The following is a 21,361-nucleotide window of genomic DNA, read 5'->3' on the forward strand; positions in this document are numbered from 1 at the left end:
ACAGCCATGCAGGATTGAACTGGAATGCAGTGCCCACTATGGTTAATGCCCCTAACCCACCACCACCACTGGACATAGTGCACAAGAGAAAACCACCAAAGACACGCCAGGAGTTGCCACCAAAGAAACGTAAGAGTCTATATTATGTTACAGGTTGACTTATTCTCAGTCTTAATGTCTATCAAATAGTATCAACATCTTGTTCTGCTGTTGAATAATTTAATGTTTTTTTTGCTGTAAAATTATTCAATTATGATTTAAGTTACAAATATTGTGCTTTTTATTTTTTACAGGGAAACCACTGGAAGTCACACCACTGGTCCATTTTTTGAGGAACATAGCTTGCCTGATGATGATGCTGTCGCAGGTCCTTCGTCGCCACCATCATCACCAGATAATAATGCTGTCGCAGGACCTTTATTACCACCACCAATGCAACCAGACCTGACAGGCGCTACTAAAAAACATTCTATGAATATCAGGTCTCTGAAGTCACAGATATGCAAGCTGAAGGCAAAAGTAAGGCACCTCACTCGCCAGAAGACCAGCAAGACGGATGTGATGAATGAACTGAAGAGACTGTTACCAGCCAAGTCTTATGCTTTTTTCAGCACTCAGTTACGGATGTGCCAGCGCAAGGCTAATGGTTTCCGTTGGACCATTCAAGACAAATCCTTTTTCTTGTCTCTCCTGCATGCCAGTCCTAAGTGTTATAGGCTACTCTGCAAAGTCTTTTCGATGCCATCTGTCCGCACACTCCAGAACGTCATTAAGTCTCCTGATTTCAAACCTGGTTTTAATCAAAGCATTCTGTCCACCATAAAGAAGGCAATGGAGACCATGACGCCCAGGGACAAGGTATGTGCCATCATCACCGATGAGATGTCCCTCAAACAGGCAGTCCATTATGATGAGCCTGCAGATAGAGTTAAAGGCTTTGAGGAGCTTGGAAAAAGTCATCGTAGTTCATTTGTGGCCAACTATGCCTCAGCATTTATGGTAAGAAGCCTTTTCCAGAAGTGGAAGCAACTGTTTGGATATTGCTTCACAAGTGGGCCCATAACACATTCCCGGCTTCAGTCATTGCTGCTTGAGGGAATTCGTGAGCTGAGGAAGGCTGGAATGGAGTGCATAGTCTTCATTTGTGACCAGGGTGCTGGTAATCGTGCAATGCTTGCTCGCCTTGGGGTGACAAAGGAGCCGCCATACTTTGAGGTTGATAATATCAAAGTGTTTTGCCTGTGGGATCCACCTCATTTGATAAAAAACATACTCAACAACTGGCACAACTGCGGCTTTGCATTGGATGGAGATGAAATCACCTGGGCTGTTCTGGAAGATCTATATGCTTACGACAGCAGACAGGAGATCCGATTGTGTTGCCGTCTCACAAAGAAGCATGTTTATCTCCCTCCTTTTGCCTCCATGAAAGTAAAGTTCGCTACATAGGTCTTGAGTCATTCAGTTGCTGTAGGAATCAAGACACTGGCACAGATAAAGCAGCTCAAAGGTCAACCATAGAGAAACTACATGGCCGCTGCCAAATTCTGCAAGAACTTTGATGGCCTCTTTGACTGCTTCAACTCCCAGCGCCTCAAGGATTCTCGCAAGCTTAAATCTGCCCTCTCTGATGTATCCGCACATTTTCCATTCTTTGATCAATGTATGGAGTGGCTCCCCCGTCTGATGCTTATTGGTGCTCCCCCCGGAACCAAGCAGCTCCCATGTGTGGAAGGATGGCAACATAACATCTTGTGCCTCAAAATGCTCTGGAGGGATATCCGTGAACGTCATCAGGTGTCTTACCTGTTGACCAATCGGCTGAATCAAGACTTCCTTGAAAATGCATACTCATCCATTAGAGGTATATAACATCAATGTTGTACTCAATATATACTATATATCAGTGTATTGTATTCACCTTGCCTTACACGTTATTTACTTGTAATCGGGGATGTTCTTCAAAAAAAAACAACAACAACAAAAAACAACACATTAAGATTTAAGTGTATTCGGTAAAAAAAAAAAAAAAAAAAAAAAAAAATATATATATATATATATATTTATATTAAAAAATATATATAAATTGCTCTCAGTACCAAATTTAATGTACAATGTTGGTATTAGTTTGAATTGGGGCACACCTTTTTTAAAACACTTTAAAATTTAAAATTGTTGTAATTGTAATAAAAAGGTGTAATTGTAATTATTGTATTTAGCATGGTGGTGTGTATGTTTGTTTCAGCTCGTGACAATCCTGATTCTATCCAGTTTTAATGTGAATATCGGGCCGTGGCCACAGGACTTATGTTCAACAACTCTGAAAAGACCAACTGTGAGCAAGATCTTGACACCTTCCTACTGCAGTTCAGCACAGATATGCCTCCCAGGAGAGTCCCCAGGTCACCAATGACACAGAGATGGTTCTGAAAGAACATGACTACAGTAGAGTGGCTGCAGATAGTGGGGTGGCTGAGAGAGGCCCCCCTTCAATACACATACAGTGTTATCCCCATCAAACAAAACCATGCTATGGAGACCATGGTAAGTAATGTTTTTTTTTTTTTTACTTTGTATATTAACATTGCTAATTAACTATTAATGTTTGCTTATATTTTATTATACATAAAGAAGATACGATGAATTACACTGAGGTCAGGGAGAGAGAGGTTCCCTTGATCAATGAATCAGAGAGGCCAGAGAGAATGCTCAGCCAGGACAAGCCAACTACCTCTAGTAATGCTCAGGATCTCAAAATTCAAGGAAAGGGCTCAGTCAGGACCAGCTATCTCCAAGAACATGAGGTCTTGGCAACTCAGAATCAGAACTGGTTTATGAAAAAAAAAATCGCTTTGGTTAACAAAACTAGATGTAGGGGAAAACAACTTGTGTAATATGCACACTTATATCAGTAGATTTGGCTAATATTGTTATCGTTTTTGTTCTTAGAGCAGCAATGCTGTCCTGGAGCTTGACGACCCTCCTGAAGATGTCCTGGACGTACTGAGCAACACACAAATGTCATCAGTGCCTGCCTTTCAACACAATGAAAATGTGCTGGTGTACATGGCTGGTTACATTGGCAGCAAGGTGGTGGGAAAATTTGGTGACTGTAATGAATGTCCACTTTTCACTACAGCTGTTTCCACTATCCCGGATTTGAGATACACTTTTTTGAAAGAAAAACAATACACTGACACTTTGGGGGAGAAAGGCCTAAAAGTGCCCAGCACTGAACTGGTAGATTTCATCATAGCCCTGGAGTCAAACTTTAGGAGAAAAATCAGGTCAGTCATCCACACAGTTGGTCTGGGAAGGAAGCTATTTAATAGCGGCATGGAGGTGTACAACAGTGAGTGCAGGGAAGTTGTGTGTGACAAGGAAAAGTGCAAAAACACTCTTGTATACATGGTGAAACTATTTAATAGAGTCAGAATCCATCATATATTACGGACCCAAAATTGACAACTCTCACAGCCCAAACAGAAGCGCAACAGAAATTTTTTAAAGCTAAGTCATCTGTAAATCTGTACATTAAAGAGCATCTTGCAGGTTAGAAGACCCAACAAGTCAATGTATAGAAAAATAATGTAGGAACTAGATTTTCTTTAAAAAAAACGTATAAATACGCTACAGTGGCTTCTGGAGTCGTTTTTGTGAGAAAATTTTACTTCCGCATCTGAAAATGGGCGTGACGGGCGTGACGTAGCACGAGGGAGAGCGGTCGATTCAAGCAACAGGGAAAAATGGATCGCAATGACATTTCGGACGCTGAGGAAATTGTTGACGGACCACAGCCATACAATTATGAGCCTGCTAGGCTGCCAAGAGAGCAGGGACAGGCCAGGATTAATGTTAGACAGAACATATTGGAACTTACAATAACAGAAACTAAGCTTTGATCAGGCGTTTGTCATGCTCATTAATATCCGCCCAGACTAACGTTACGTGATATAACTTAGCGGTTTCTCATCGAGAGACAGAGAGATATTTATTCCTGATACATTTTTTGTTCCATAGGTGCTTGTGTGGGAAATGCGAGGCAATGTTTACAGCTGAGGCAGGTGTTGCAGGGAGGTGGATGCATACTGGGCCTTAGTGGAAAATGCCAAACTTCCATGGTTGCAGTTAGTGTTACTACAGTAAAGCCATGGTGAATGTTGCTGATCTGTGGACACTGGATAGTTCGTTCATTCATTGCACAATGTTTATTCCTGGTTTCCACGTCAGCGCTGTTCGATCCGTTAATAACGGAGAAATGTGAATATGTCACAGGTCGGGGTGGAGCGCCAGCGGGCCGCCCACCCCTGAACCACCGCACCGCCCCGAGGAGCGGACCGTGAACCACAAGAGAGAGGCATGACACCAATTTAAAAATGAAACAATATTATTCTTTATTAAATAAAAACAGTCTTTAAACGCTGGCTCAGCCTCCGCGTTCTCCAGCCGCAGCATTCCCTTCAGCAACGGGCAGGGAGAGACATGAACATAATCCACGACTTACGTTTCCTTCAGCATTCTCATCAGCCGCAGACAGGGAGAGACCTGAACATAATTCAAGGCTTACGTTTCCTTCAGCATTCTCATCAGCAGCAGACAGGGAGAGACATGAACATAATTCAAGGCTTACGTTTCCTTCAGCATTCTCATCAGCAGCAGACAGGGAGAGACATGAACATAACTCAAGGCTTACGTTTCCCTCAGCATTCTTCTTGTTTCCTTCAGCATTCTCTTCAGCAGCAGACAGGGAGAGACATGAACATAATTCAAGGCTTACGCTTCCTTCAGCATTCTCTTCAGCAGCAGACAGGGAGAGACATGAACATAATTCAAGGCTTACGTTTCCTTCAGCATTCTCATCAGCAGCAGACAGGGAGAGACATGAACATAATTCAAGGCTTACGTTTCCTTCAGCATTCTCTTCAGCAGCAGACTTCAGCAACAGACAGGGAGAGACATGAACATAATTCAAGGCTTACGTTTCCTTCAGCATTCTCTTCAGCAGCAGACATTGAGAGACATGAACATAATTCAAGGCTTACGTTTCCTTCAGCATTCTCTTCAGCAGCAGACAGGGAGAGACATGAACATAATTCAAGGCTTACGTTTCCTTCAGCATTCTCATCAGCAGCAGCTTCAGCACCTTCTTTGTTTTAACGCGATGTTCCCTGGCCAGCACAGCTTTGTCACAGTTCCATCACCCGCGCGGTCTGCAACGTCCCACACTCGTGCAAGTCGCACAATTCTTCACACGTGATACGATGAATCAGCACTGCAATCCACAAACCTCAATATGAATAAGGCAGTTGCTCGGGTCCAGATGGAAAGTTGACAGATGGCTCATTTGTATGCTGAAATAGAACAGTAATTTCCAGCGCTGCCCGTCCCACATCACACTTCTCTCTTCTCGCAGCTTCTCTCCGTTACCTCTGCGTGTCCCTCTGCCCTCGGTCACCCGTCATTGCTGCACTCCACTTCCCCCACCGCACTCTGTCCTTCATGTCCTACTTCTCCCCTGAACTGCCCCGCTCTAGATTCTCAACTCTCTGCTTTTATATCCCCTCTAGTAAGGTGCATCCCAACCGCCACCATAATCAGCTCCAATTTGATGCAGCTGCCGCAAATTTCCTTGTTTATCTTCCCGGTCGGCCATGACAGTAAACCGGAACCGACCTGGTGTCACACCGGAAACGCTCCCCAAGGGAATCATGCGCTGAGTTTTTAGTTCCGCCTTCGTCACCCCGTGACAAATATTTCTCACTAGATCTCGCAGCGATGTTATTACTTCAGTGGCAAATTCAAATGCTTTATTTACTGGATCTCGCAGTTACAGTGTTGCTTGATCAGGCTCGTGCTGCACTGGTCCAAACTGATAAACGGTCCACACAAACACAATAACGAGTAGCTCAGTTTCGTTCCACTTACATTGCGTTGTGCTCGTGCCTACATCCGGCGGGAGAACCCGAAGATGCGTGCAATGAAGGAACCGCACCAGCTCTGAGTCTCACCCGGTTCTTACTTCGGTATCCCATGTTGAACTCCATTATATCGCCGGGACGATAATCCTCTGATCTGAAGTGAATGCTACACACGACCGCGTTTTCTGAAGCCAACGCGGAAGAGAAATCCTGTCTCTTCACCTGCACAAACCGCACCCAGGCACGAAAGATAGCACCGTCCTTTTTCTTGTTAGGAAACCGGTGGACTCGATGTCCTGACAGGCTGGAGTTTTTGCAAGCTCCACAAACACATACATTTACCATGACGATGATAAATTGAAATATAAAAACTACTGAAAACACACTGACTCACGACCGCTCTTACTGAATACCAACCTACTCTGCACTGAGCTGCGGCAGAGCACAGCACACATCTCCCTCTTGTGACGTAAAATGACGCGATGTTGAAAAAAAGCGGTTTGTACGAGCAGTCAAAGAAAAACTCACTTTATCTACTAAATTGGTGTCCTTATGTCGTTTTAAAACATTTTAAATCCTGCATTATCTTTTCATATGGTATTTTCATACACGGTTATATATTCATTTAGATTTTTTTTTTTACCTGCAAGATGCTCTTTAACTCTCTCTTTCTGTATCAAATGTAACGTGTTGTACAAAGTTTTTATCAGTCAAGATTAATTAAATTATAATAAAACTAAAGACTAAAACATATAGAATAGCTAATATACTTCCATTGTCATTCTGTTTGTAGTAAATGTGTGCACTTTACTTGCACGATGTTTGATTTGTTGTGTGTAATGCAGGCAGAAATTATATGGTGATCTTACCATCACCAATTTTACTAGTTAATTTTGTGATGATCTTCTATTACTATTAAATATTCTCTCTTGACTAATATGTTGTCCCTTTCACCTACTCACTGTTCATTGTGTTTTTGGCTTTTTTAAGGAATTTGTCAATCATTTCATGAGGAACATGAGCTGTTGTTACTGGTGTTGGTAAAATTGTGCTGTGTATGAAAATGGGAGTTATCCCAAAGTTATTGGGTTAAATAAGTAGCCCATTTGACAGCTTCATGCTCTATGATGAAATTGTTTAATTATAAACCGATCCATGAGCATTATTTTGTTGTACATTATTCAAAACGCCGTTTTAGTCTTTAGGCTGTAGCAGACATCCCAACCTGCAAAAGGTCATTTCTGGGAGGTATCCCCTCCACCCCCTGTAAAGTCAAAGAATGTGTCTTTTACTTTCGTTTTCGTTTCGACACTCTACCTCTGCCATGGCGCTCCTGTTTTTAGATACAGTTAACTGATGGATACAGTTAAATTAGGTTGGGGGGAAGAGATAAAATCCCGCCCACAATGACAATTGAGTGGTTGACTTACCGAAACAGGCCAATCAGGAGGCTCTCTATCTTACATGCGCTTGTTGTTTTTTTACAGTCTATGGTTGAGGCACACACACGCAAGGTCTCTCGCTCCCTCACCCTTTCTGCCGTGTGCTCTGAGTCTATCTTACATGCCCTTGTTTTTTTTTTTACAGTCTATGGTTGAGGCACACACGCGCACACCAGCACACACAGGCAAGGTCTCTCGCTCCCTCACCCTTTCTGCCGTGTGCTCTATAGTCAAGTCAAGTCATCTTCATTTATATAGCGCTTTTAACAATGTAGATTGTTTCAAAGCAGCTTTACAGAGATAAACGTATAATTTATGGTAACGGAGATTGTTTTGGCTTTATAGCGGTTCTTTGGTAAAGTTATTTTCCAGCTAAGGTTAGTTATGATTGATTCGCTTCCGTCGTAACAATCATTTGTTATTAAATTAGGGGCCGCTAAGACGACACCATTCTCTTTACACAAACTTTAAACACGAACCTGTGAGAAACGCTGATGGCGTTCACATGCGCATTAAGAATTGGTTCTATAGTTATGTGCATTTGAATATATGTACGCAGGTTTGTAATTCCCTACAAACCAAGCCTAAACAAAGTACTGGTGTTTCCTTATAATTTTTGATACAGAATTTTATTTTATTTTATCAAATTCGGGGTAGATACGCGAATTGAGTTTCCCGACAACGCTTTATCTGTAGAGTGGTAAAGGGATCCTCCATAGGGAGAGACTAGTTGGCACTTCAGCACTGCATTGTCATCGGGTCCAGGCGAAGGGCCTTCATCAGATCTGGATACGGCCTGGATCCGGCAGGCTGCGGGAAAACCTCGGGATAAACAAAGACACTAAAATTAGCGTAGATGCCATTCTTCTGTAACGAGTACATCAGGATTTATGGGAAGTGTTCCCGGTTCCTATACACGGTTTGGAGCTGCGTGCTATTGCTCGCTCGCTCTAGATTCTGGTAGATTTTAGCTAATTTGCGGGCATCAGGGAGCCGCTATCAATATGCAGGAGACTCCCGGAACTTCCGGGAGACTTGGGATGTCTGCTATAGAGATATTAAAAACTAGAAACTACTACTTAATTCCCTTAACCGCTTTTGAATTGGAACCGGTATCATTCAATTCTATGACAGCTGTGTTGCGTTCAGTCCAAGATGGCGGAGCTGCAGCTCTGCGCATGGGTGCGTTTGTTGCTATGGAACGTTCTATTGAGTTTCGCCTCTTGGTACTTCTATACTCTTTGACCAAGGCAAGCAGACTTTGTGACAAATAAAACGAGGATCAATATCGGTGTGCCGTTTTCGAGATGCAGAGAACTTCACGACAAACTTCGACTTGAGAGTCGAAGAGTGGCTCTTGCATGTGCTTTATTAGACAGGTGAACAAATGTACATATTATACCCATACCCATTATACCCAACATCTCAGATTAACCTGACATCGCTAGCTTCTGTTATTAGTACTACTAGCACAAAACGCTAGTAATTCGCTAGCCTGTTAACGCGCCACCCATGCGCTCAGCTATTTTTATTTATTTATTTTTCTCTCGCGCGTCCGTGACTTTGAGTTCATAAAAAGCTCAGGTGAGTAAGAATCAGTCAACAAACACGGTGAGTAATGTCTTGTCCTGTTATTGTCACCTGCACTTCATGTCACATGTTTAGCATAGCCTTCTCTGTCGGCAATATAGGATTTATATGTGATAAATGTAAGGAGACAGTTAGGTTGACAGAGAAGATTTCAGAATTAGAAACACGCATCCAAACTTTAATTGAGGATAGTAAGAGTGCTAGTGCTTTAGATGTTTTGGATGCGCATAGCATAGTGAACTCTTTACATGAGTCGGATCCGGCTGAAGTAGAGCCTGTGCAGCCAGGCAAATGGGTGACAGTGAGGGATCGCTCTAGTCGCGGATCTAAAAACCACTCTTCCGTTCCGATTACCATAACAAATCGATTTGCCCCGCTCAGTGAAACACCCACTGAGAATGATTGTGCCCTAGTTATTGGCGATTCTATTACACGGAACGTGAAAATAGAGACACCAGCCACCATAGTCACATGTTTGCCGGGAGCCAGAGTGCCTGACATCAAAGCAAATTTAAAAGTGCTGGCTAATGCTAATCGTAAATTCTCTAAGATCATTATTCATGTCGGCACTAATGATGTTCGACTCCGCCAGTCGGAGATCACCAAAATTAATATTAAAGAGGTGTGTGAACTTGCAAGTACGATGTCAAGGACTGTAATTTGCTCTGGCCCCCTTCCTGTTCGCAGGAGTGATGAGATAGTTAGTAGATTGTGTTCGCTTAACGGTTAGTTGTCTAAGTGGTGTCCGCTTAATAATATAGAATTCATAGACAATTGGAAAAGTTTTTGGGGCAAGCCTGACCTGTTGAAAAGAGATGGTATTCATCCCTCCTGGGATGGTGCTGCTCTTCTCTCTAGTAATATGGCTCATAGTCTTAGAGCTCAAACATGACAATCTGGGGCTCAGGTCAGGAAGCAGACAGACTGGCTTAACCGACCGTCTGCTAGCGGCCTCGCGTCACCAAGGTCAGATAAATCCCATCACATAGAGCCTCTTTCACCTAGCTATCATCATATAGAGACTGTGTCTGTTCCCCGAACTTGGAAATCCAAAAAACGTTTAAACCCATCTAAGGTTAAAAATTTAATTGATGTTCAACAAATAAAAAACAGCTTTAATACAGATGAGCAAATGCTAAAGCTTGGGTTGCTGAATATTCGATCGCTTACTTCAAAAGCACTCGTTGTTAATGATATGATTTCAGATAATAACCTAGATGTGCTGTGTTTGACAGAAACCTGGCTAAAACCAAACTATTACATTACTTTAAATGAATCAACCCCGCAAGATTACTGTTATAAACATGAGCCTCGTCTGAAACGCAAAGGGGGTGGTGTTGCTGTAATTTATAGTAATAGCTTCAAAACCACTAAGAAATCAAGTTTTAAATATAATTCTTTTGAAGCATTGGTGCTTAATGTAAAAATATATAGTGTAAACGATAAATCACGTTTGAGATTTGTGCTGGCTACTGTATACAGGCCACCAGGGCACCATACAGACTTTATCAAAGAATATGCGGACTTTCTATCAGAATTAATATTGACTGCAGATAAAGTACTAATTGTTGGTGATTTTAATATACACATCGATAATGAAAAAGATGCATTGGGATTGGCATTTAAAGACATTGTAAATTCAATTGGAGTTAGACAACACGTGTCAGGACCTACTCATCGTCGTAATCATACTCTAGATCTAATATTATCACACGGAATAGATGTTGATGCCGTTGAAATTCTGCAGCAGAGCGATGACATCTCAGATCATTACCTAGTCTCGTGTAATTTGCATTTAGCCAAGGCTGCAAAGCCGACTCCGTGTTTCAAATATGTGAGACCTATCACTTCTGCCACTAAAGATTGCTTTATTAATAATCTTCCTGATCAGTTTCATCATCTCAGCATCCCGGATAGCTTAGAAGAACTAGATATTACAACAGAAACGTTTAACTCTCTCTTTTCCAGCACTTTAGACACAGTTGCTCTGTTGCGCTTAAAGAAGATTAAAGAAAATAGTCCAACGCCGTGGTACAACGAGCACACTCAGGCCCTTAAGAGAGCAGCCAGAAAAATGGAGCGCAACTGGAAGAAAACAAAACTAGAGGTATTTCGCATTTCATGGAAGGAGAGCTCAATTACTTACAGAGAGGCTTTAAAAGCTGCTAGATCTGCTTATTTTTCAACCCTATTAGAAGAAAATAAACATAATCCTAGGTATTTATTTGAAACGGTGGCTAAACTAACGAAAAATAAAGCTTCAAGCCCAGAAGTTTCCAAGCAACACAGCAGTAATGATTTTATGAACTTCTTCACTTATAAGATTGATAATATCAGGGACACAATCAGTGGCGGATTTAGCAAATTGGGGGCCCAAGGCGAAAGTATGTATGGGGGCCCCCCCATCCGATTTTTAAAAGATAACGAAAAAAAATTACAGACTGAATGATGGATAGCCAGGTAAAGCTAATCTACGGGGAAGTATAGGTTGGAGAGGAGAAAAAAACAACTTTCCCTTTAAACCCTGCATACATTTCTTTACTCCAAAATGAAGATGGAAAGCAGAGAACACACAAAGTGTAGCACTACACAAACTAATAGTCACGATGGAACCCAACAGAGAAGGTTTCAGATAACACCTGAAAAATCTTGCATCACAATAAGTGTATTGTGATTGTCAAAACATTTAGTAACTAAACAGAAACATGTTACAATGTTTACATGGTACAATTTCTGGTAAGCTACTGTTTTTTATTATTGCTTGACAAATTTCACGATTTCAATTCAATTCTTGTGATTTGATTCAATATTGACTCATTTGGATAAATATTAGGTACACAAGATAGGGTTAATTTTCTCAAGAAAAAAAAAACTCACATAATGCTGTAAACATACATAGAGCCCTATCAGCTGGTAGTATTATTTAAGGTTAAAAATAACTCAAATTAAACATAATGCGTTTTTATTATAATAACAACTTTAATAATATAAGTCAAAAATATACTAAATATGTAATATAGTACACATATTTAGCAAAATACTCTCTATAGCTCTTTTTTTCTAGCCAACTAACGTGCTATAGCCTAACATATATTATGGTCATTAAACGGCTTTCCTGAGGTAAATTTTATGTGACATAATTGTTCTCCAGCTGTTTTATTGACCCTTTCCGCTGTTGAAAAACACTGATTGATCGGTATTATGTATGAGGAATATACATTGGTAAGTTGTACTGTATCTTTCAATAGTCATTCGTGTTTATTCACTATTAGCTAACGTTAGTTAGGCTACGTTAGAGATGATCAGTTCACGTGCGCTAGGGATCTTTCACGTCACATTTACAAGCGCCAAAACAGTATTTATAGTAAGTAATTGAGAGGGGGGTAAGAGGGGCGAACTGGGGAGAGGTGATGTTGCATTTGGCTCTAAGCAAATCCACCTATATCCATGTGAGTGTGTTAACGTTATCCTCACCTAGCGCCACTTCACAGCTAGCAGCTGCTGCTGTAGCGGCATGTTCAACACTTTGGACGTTGTTGTTCCTGTCTGAATCCCCAACAGTAGCTGTAAAAAAGTTTGTCATCTTTGGCAGCGTTGACAAATACTTATCAACGTCTTTTTTTCTTTTATTTGAGCCACTTGGGTAACTTGGTTTCATTTTCGCGTTTAGACTCATCTTGCTTCGTCTCTGTTTTTGTGTACTTCCCAGTCCTCCTGTCACTGCGTGTTTATCTTTCGCGCCGCGCACAGTTACGGACTAGTCCATCTCATAGTGAAAGTCGGGGGTGTGTAGAAACGGATAACCATGAACTGGACATTTTAACTACTACTTTTCAACGTATTTCTTAAGAATATTAATACAATGTACTATTCTTTTGAAGCGTTCATGATGATAAGGGGCTTTTTTTTTTTTTTTTTGAGGCTGGTTGGGGCCCCCCCTACTACGGGGGCCCCAAGCAGCCGCCTACCTATGCCTCTATGTTAAGACCGCCACTGGACACAATTATAACTATGCAACCGTCTACTACAGTATCGCATCAGGCAGTGCATTGCAGTCTCCCTGAGGAAAAATTTGATTCATTCGTTGCTATAGGAGAGGAAGAATTTACTAAACTTATGTTAGACCCTATACCAACTAAGCTACTGAAAGAGATGCTTCCAGAGGTCATAGATCCTCTTCTTAATATCATTAATTCATCTTTGTCTCTAGGATACGTACCAAAAAACTTTAAGCTGGCTATGATTAAACCGCTTGTTAAAAAAACGCAACTTGATCCTACAGAATTAGTCAATTACAGGCCGATCTCGAATCTACCTTTTCTGTCAAAGATATTAGAAAAGGCAGTATCCTCACAACTGTGTTCCTTTATTGAAAGAAATGATATCTGCGAGGATTTCCAGTCCGGATTTAGACCGTACCATAGTACCGAGACAGCTCTCGTTAGAGTCACAAATGATTTGCTCTATCATCCGATCATGGTTGTATCTCGCTATTAGTGTTACTCGATCTTAGTGCTGCATTTGACACCATTGACCACAACGTTCTTTTAAATAGATTAGAACATTATGTTGGCATTACGGGAAATGCACTAGCATGGTTTAAATCATACTTATCTGACCGTTATCAGTTTGTAGCAGTAAATGATGAGATGTCTCATCGATCACAAGTTCAGTATGGCGTACCACAAGGCTCAGTACTAGGACCGCTGCTGTTCACTCTGTACATGCTACCATTAGGAGATATCATTAGGAAACATGGGATTAGCTTTCACTGTTATGCTGACGATACTCAGCTGTATATTTCTTCAAAATCTAACAAAATTTATCAATTCACAAAATTAACGGAATGCATAGCGGATATAAAAAATTGGATGACTCTGGAAAATTGGAAATTGGAAATTGAAATGACTGAATTTCCTACTTCTAAATTCTGAAAAAACAGAGTTTCTAATTATTGGACAAAAAACGTCCTCACGTAATAACCTAGAATACTGTCTAACACTCGATGGCTGCTCTGTTAAGTCTTCGTCGTCGGTTAGGAACCTGGGTGTGCTCTTTGATACCAATCTTTCATTTGAAAGTCACGTGTCTAGTATCTGTAAAACTGCATTTTTTCCATCTTAAAAATATATCTAAATTACGCCATATGCTCTCATTGACAAATGCGGAACAATTAGTTCATGCGTTCATGACCTCAAGGCTAGATTGTTGTAATGCTCTACTGGGTGGTTGCCCTGCATGCTTAATAAACAAACTACAGCTGGTTAAAAACGCAGCAGCTCGAGTTCTTACCAGAACCAGGAAGTATGACCATATTAGCCCGGTTCTGTCAAAACTGCATTGGCTCCCTATTAAACATCGCATAAATTTTAAAATATTGCTGATTACTTACAAAGCACTAAATGGTTTAGCTCCGCAGTACTTGAGCGAGCTCTTAACACATTATAGTCCGTCACGTCTATTGCGATCTCAAAATTCCGGCCAGTTACTAATACCTAGAATATCAAAATCGACTGCTGGCGGTAGATCCTTTTCTTATTTAGCACCAAAACTCTGGAACAGTCTTCCTACCATTGTCCGGGAAGCAGACACACTCTGTCAGTTCAAAGCCAGATTAAAGACACATCTCTTTGACCTAGCATTCACATAATACTTTATAGACTTCTATAATTTAATGTTAGGCTGCATAGATTAGGTCAGCCGGAACCGGGAACACTTCCCATAAATCCTGATGTACTCGTTACTGTCAGGCTTCTGGGTGGATGAAGTAGGAGACGAACACGAAGATGATGAATTCCAAGATTTTAATTCTAACATAAGCAAATACAAACAAAAAGGGAGCGTGTGCTCAGAACATAGATAACCTAACATAAACATTGACCGACCGGTGAAGGAGTGAACAGAAGGAACTTAAATACACAGACAGATGAACACAAGACAGGTGATGCAGATGATGATGATGACGAACAGGTGGGTAATGAAGGGAGTGAGTTCAGGTGTGGAAACAAGGAGGATTCTGGGAACTGTAGTGCAGACAGGACGATGACAGACGGTGAATGTGACATTACTCCCCCCTCCCGGTAGGCGCGTCCTCGCGCCGTAGAAAGACCAAAGGGGTGGGGGGGTGGGAGGGTGGGAGGGTGGGCGCCCTGGAGGCTGACGGGGAAGACAAGGCAAGGGAGACAAGGCAGGAAGCCTCCAGGGCGGAGCAGACTGTGGGTGTGGTCACGGTGGAGCAGGCTGTGGGCGTGGCCAGGACGGAGATGACCCCTCGGGCGGCCACGGCGGTGAGGACCCTTCGGGTGGCCACGGCGGAGAGGACCCTTCGGGTGGCCAGGGCGGTGATGTCCCCTCAGGCGACCACGGCAGTGAGGACCCTTCGGGTGGCCATGGCGGTCCGGACCCTTCGGGTGGCCAAGGCGGAGAAGACCCTTCAGGTGGCCACGGCGGTGAAGACCCTTCAGGTGGCCATGGCGGAGAAGACCCTTCAGGTGGCCATGGCGGAGAAGACCCTTCAGGTGGCCACGGCGGTGAAGACCCTTCAGGTGGCCATGGCGGAGAAGACCCTTCAGGTGGCCATGGCGGAGAAGACCCTTCAGGTGGCCACGGCGGAGAAGACCCTTCAGGTGGCCACGGCGGTGAAGACCCTTCAGGTGGCCATGGCGGAGAAGACCCTTCAGGTGGCCATGGTGGTGAGGACCCCTCAGGTGGCCATGGCCCCTCGAGTGGCCAGGACGGAGCCCTATGGCCCCCCCCCAAAAAAATACTTGGGAAAAGTCCCGGGTACCAGAGAGGGCTCGGTGCTGGGCAGCGACGAGGGCTCGGTGCTGGGCAGATCCAGCGACGAGGGCTCGGTGCTGGGCAGATCCAGCGACGAGGGCTCGGTGCTGGGCAGATCCAGCGACGAGGGCTCGGTGCTGGGCAGATCCAGCGACGAGGGCTCGGTGCTGGGCAGATCCAGCGACGAGGGCTCGGTGCTGGGCAGATCCAGCGACGAGGGCTCGGTGCTGGGCAGATCCAGCGACGAGGGCTCGGTGCTGGGCAGATCCAGCGACGAGGGCTCGGTGCTGGGCAGATCCAGCGACGAGGGCTTTGTGCTGGGCGGAACCAGCGGTGAAGAAGGCTCTGTGCTGGACGGGACCAGCGGTGAAGGCTCTGTGCTGGACGGGACCAGCGGTGAAGCCTCTGGGCTGGACGGGACCAGCGGTGAAGGCTCTGGGCTGGACGGGACCAGCGGCGAAGAAGGCTCTGGGCTGGACGGGACCAGCGGCGAAGAGGGCTTTGAGCTGGGCGGGACCAGCGGCGAAGAGGGCTCTGAGCTGGGCAGAACCAGCGGCGAAGAGGGCTCTGAGCTGGGCAGGACCAGCGGCGAAGAGGGCTCTGAGCTGGGCAGGACCAGCGGCGAAGAGGGCTCTGAGCTGGGCGGAACCAGCGGCGAAGAGGGCTCTGAGCTGGGCGGAACCAGCGGCGAAGAGGGCTCTGAGCTGGGCAGGACCAGCGGCGAAGGGAGCTTCAAGCTCGGCGGAATAAAAGAAAACAAAATCTCTGCGGGCATGACGCTGTCAGTCTTTAGCTCGGCGGGCATGAAGCTCACTGTCTCAGGCGCGGCGGGCATGACGCATACTGCCTTGGCTTCGGCAGATCTGGCGTGAAGTGCAGGCTCGGCTGGACTGGCGTGAAGTGCTGGCTCGGCTGGACTGGCGTGAAGTGCAGGCTCGGCTGGACTGGCGTGAAGTGCAGGCTCGGCTGGACTGATGAGAGGAGGGAGATCAGAGAAGTCATCATCTCTGGAGATGTGTTTGATTCTGCAGACGACTGGCTCAGGTTCTGGTTGGACGTGGGGATGTTGGTGCTGAAAAAAGTGTCTGGCCCCATATCGCCCATATCCTCCCCTGTGACTTCCACGGATCCCCCTGAACACAGCTTGGCGGGTTCCCACAAAGGCCTGCTTCCAGATCTCCATCTTCTTTTCTTTTTATTTAAGGTCGGTCAATCTGTCAGGTTTCCTGGGTGGATGAAGTAGGAGACGAACACGAAGATGATGAATTCCAAGATTTTAATTCTAACATAAGCAAATACAAACAAAAAGGGAGCGTGTGCTCAGAACATAGATAACCTAACATAAACATTGACCGACCGGTGAAGGAGTGAACAGAAGGAACTTAAATACACAGACAGATGAACACAAGACAGGTGATGCAGATGATGATGATGACGAACAGGTGGGTAATGAAGGGAGTGAGTTCAGGTGTGGAAACAAGGAGGATTCTGGGAACTGTAGTGCAGACAGGACGATGACAGACGGTGAATGTGACAGTTACATCATGAGAAGAATGGCATCTACGCTAATTTTAGTGTCTGTGTTTATCCCGAGGTTTTCCTGCAGCCTGCCGGATCCAGGCCGTATCCAGATCTGACGAAGGACCTTCGCCTGGACCGATGACAACGCAGTGCTGAAGTGCCAACTAGTCTCTCCCTATGGAGGATCCCTCTACCACTATACAGATAAGGCGTTGTCGGGAAAATTCGTTTCGCGTTCCTACCCCAAAGCAACAAAATAAAATAAAATTCTTTATCAAAATTAATAAGGAAAGACAAGTACTTTGTTTAGGCTTGGCTTGTAGGGAATTCCAAACCTGCGTATATTCAAACGCACATAACTATAGAACCCATTCTAAATGCGCATGTGAACGCCATCAGTGTTTCTCACAGGTTCGCGTTTAAAGTCTGTGTAGAGGGAATGGTGTCATCTTAGCGGCCCCTAATTTAATAACAAATGATCGTTGCGACGGAAGCAAATCAATCAAAACTAACTTTAGATGGAAAATAACTTAACTCTGCTATAAAGCCAAAACAATCTATGCTACCTTAAATTATACGCTTATCTCTGTAAAGCTGCTTTGAAACAATCTACATTGTTAAAAGCGCTATATAAATGAAGATGACTTGACTTGACTTGACATAAAACGAATCAATGTTATATAGCTCAACATGATGAAATGTTAGAATATGATCAGTATGATATTCTAATGTTACTTCTAGTATCCATAGCCAACAGACTAACAAATAGAATAACATTATAACTTTCAACACACTCAAATGCAGTTTAGTATGATAGTGTAGACCAGTGGTTCCCAAACTTTTAACAGGCATGTACCCCCTGAGACATTATAGATCTTCCGGAGTACCCACAACACCACCAATTGTTAACAACAAGTTTTTTTTTATTTATTAATATTTATTTTTATAAATTTTGTCGAGAATAGTGAATAGAATCATAAACATATGATACGAATCTCATCAAAAGTCAACATATGATACAAATGTGCTGAATATAATGATTTTAAACAGATATGCACCCAATCTCACACACAATAGGCCTACAACACATATCCAACATCTCATTAAAGCTATTGTTAACTTTTCACATGCTGATAAGTATTGCTTTTCAGTTTTCACATATGATAACATTGTATATTTTCTTAACTTCTCTGCTGTAAAATAATAATAAAAAAGAGAACACATTAACAATAGTAAACTAAATAGTTAACAGTAAACTAAATTGTAGTAAACCACACAGAATAGGCCTACCACCTCTCCATCCACATCACCAGTTTAATCAATGTGAGGGATGTGCCTGGATGTTCTTACATAATGCAGCGATGTTAGGCCGAATTGGGGACAGATTCAGTCTGTACCTATACTTGGTCTTAAGGCAGACCAAAGCTGAGAATCCAGTCTCACATAAATACGTTGTAGCAAATGGCATCAACGTCTTAATTGCTCGGTTTGCCAGGTCCGGATACTCTGCCCGCAAACTAATCCAGAAATCTGTCAGTGTCTTCTGACCGAACTCGATTCTGACCGACCCGTTTGTGGATATTTCAATGAGGCTCTCTCTCTCGAGCATAGGAAGCTGGCATGTGTTGGGTGACGAAAAAGGATTACGAATCCATGTGTCGTGGTCGTCTGTTTCGGGGAAGTATTTGCGTAATTGCGCTGCCAAGTCGCCAAGGTGTTTCCGTATGTCACATCTGACACTGTCGGCAAGCCGTAGTTTGTTTTCACACAGAAAATCCTGCAGTGATGGGAATGCGCCAATGTCGTTGTCTTTGACACACTCAGACCAGAAGTTCAGCTTTTTAATCGTGGCCTCTACCTTGTCTCGCACATTGAATATTGTCACAGAGCGACCTTGCAGCCCGAGATTGAGCTCATTTAGACGACCAAAGATATCTCCCAAATAGGCCAGTCTTGTGAGCCACTCATTGTCATGCAACCTATCTGACAAGCGAAAAGGATTGTCGATGAAAAACAGTTTCAGCTCGTCTTTCAGTTCAAAAAAGCGTGCTAAAACTTTCCCTCTGGATAACCATCGCACTTCAGTGTGGAGCAAAAGCATCAAATGGTCACTGCCCATCTCACTGCATAAGGTGGAAAAAATGCGCGAGTTTAGGGGTCTTGATTTGACAAAGTTAACCATCTTTACTGTGTTGTCCAACACCTGTGCAAGCCTGTCTGACATTCCTTTGGCGGCCACTATTGTCGTCTATGTATGCTACAGTGGACCCAAGTGGCATCTGGAGCCACTGCTTGTACACTGGTGACCACTCCGCTGTGCCTCCCCGTCATTGATTTGGCACCATCTGTGCATATACCAACACATTTAGTCCAGGTTATTCCGTGTGATCGTATGAAACTGTCTATGAGTCCAAAAATGTCCTGCCCCATTGTCCTCGTCGGTAACGGTTTGCAAAAGAGGATGTCCTCATGGATTGACCCTCCATATATGTACCTGACGTACACCAACAACTGAGCCAGGCCTGCTACATCTGTTGACTCATCTAGCTGTAATGCATAGAATTCACTGGCATGTATGCGACATAGTAATTGTCTCAAAACGTCTGCTGACATATCACTGATCCGTCGGGACACGGTATTGTCTGATGAAGACATTTTCTGGAAAGTATGTTTAGCCTTTTCCCCCAACATTTTCTCAGCCATGTCCATAGCAGCAGGGACAATCAGTTCCTTCACAATAGTATGAGGCTTACCTGCCTTAGCCAGTCTGTAACTGACCATGTAAGACGCTTCTACTCCTGCCTTATTTACAGCATCTGGCGCGATCAGACATTTCTTGGTGTTAGAAAGCAGTCTCAATTGTCGCTCAAAAAACTCCTTTGGCTTATTTTTCAAATTGCCATGTTTCGTCTCTAAATGTCTTTGTAAGAGTGAAGGCTTCAATGAGTTATTAGACAGAACCTGCGCACATATGACACACTGTGGCTGAGGGAAATTCGCATTGCCTGTGTATGTGAAGCCCAGAGTTATATAATCTTCGTTATATCTTCTTATCTTTGAGTGTGCCTCCCTACCATCGTCTTGTTGTCTCGAGGGAAGAGTCTGTGTCTCCCTGTCTCCATCACTGTCCATGTTAATGGTTTGGCTAGCATCAGGCCTCTCGTCAGAGTTAGGATTTGCTATGATAGTGTCTTGACCTGAAAAGCTTGTGAGCAGCAGGTGACTCCTTTGAAGTTTCTGTTGTCGTTCTGGGTATGGCCTGAACCCATTTCAGCCATTTATCCATCGATTGAAATTATTTTTTTGTCAAATAGACGTAACTGGGATGATTTCTGACAGGATTTTTTTTTTCATTTGCGCACGACAAATAATATATATCTGTCGTCATAGCAACGTTTATTGCAGATAGGGCTGTGACGGTTTTCACCACCGCGGCAGTTTTTCACCACCGCGGTGATAATGGACCAACTACCGGCGGTGGTGCGGTGGTTGGGGGGTTGTTTTGAAATAAAAAAATTTATTTGTTTATTTGAGCAATTCCGTCAAAGAAACAACACACTAAAGTCTGTAAAGCATTGAAATAAATATCAGTAAATACTGGTAACTAAATAATATAATAAAGTCGCAAAAAAAAAACTTCAGTTTAATATTTCCACATAAAGACGCGTGATATAGACCCTTTTACAGTTGGTAAACATGGTGAGGTATTTGTGTGGGCGGGGCTTAGCTGGAGGCAGAAAGATCCCTCTGGCCGCTTCACTAACGCTAGTTTGCCAGTTTTTTAACAATGACTGGAGAAAATCCAGTTTTATCTTAATGTGCAAGGTCACTCACTGTCCAGGACCATGATTGTTATTTGCAAAAGTTAATTTTAACGGACGGAACCAGACTGGCCGACCCGTACACGCTCAGTCAATGGATGGACGATCTGACAGGATTAAAGGGTTAGTTCACCCAAAAATGAAAATTCTGTCAGTAATTACTCACCCTCATGTTGTTCCAACCGCGTAAGACCTTCGTTCATCTTCGGAACACAAATTAAGATATTTTTGATTAAATCTGAGAGCTGGATCACTTCTCCATAGGCTGCTAGGTGACCGAAACTTGCTG

The 21,361-nt window shown here is 43.4% G+C and overlaps 1 long non-coding RNA gene across 1 annotated transcript in view; it reads left to right on the forward strand.

The window, feature by feature from the left end:
• Window positions 1-2,434: 2,434 nt before the first annotated feature.
• Window positions 2,435-21,361, forward strand: part of LOC307149390 — a 29,577-nt gene continuing 10,650 nt past the window's right edge. Inside the window, exons 1-2 of the long non-coding RNA XR_013819554.1 lie at window positions 2,435-2,544; window positions 2,950-3,090. This is a non-coding gene — a long non-coding RNA (uncharacterized lncRNA). The remainder of the gene's footprint in view (window positions 2,545-2,949; window positions 3,091-21,361) is intronic.

Source organism: Squalius cephalus (genome assembly GCF_949319135.1).
Source record: "Squalius cephalus genome assembly, chromosome: 21".
Lineage (NCBI taxonomy): Eukaryota > Metazoa > Chordata > Actinopteri > Cypriniformes > Leuciscidae > Squalius > Squalius cephalus.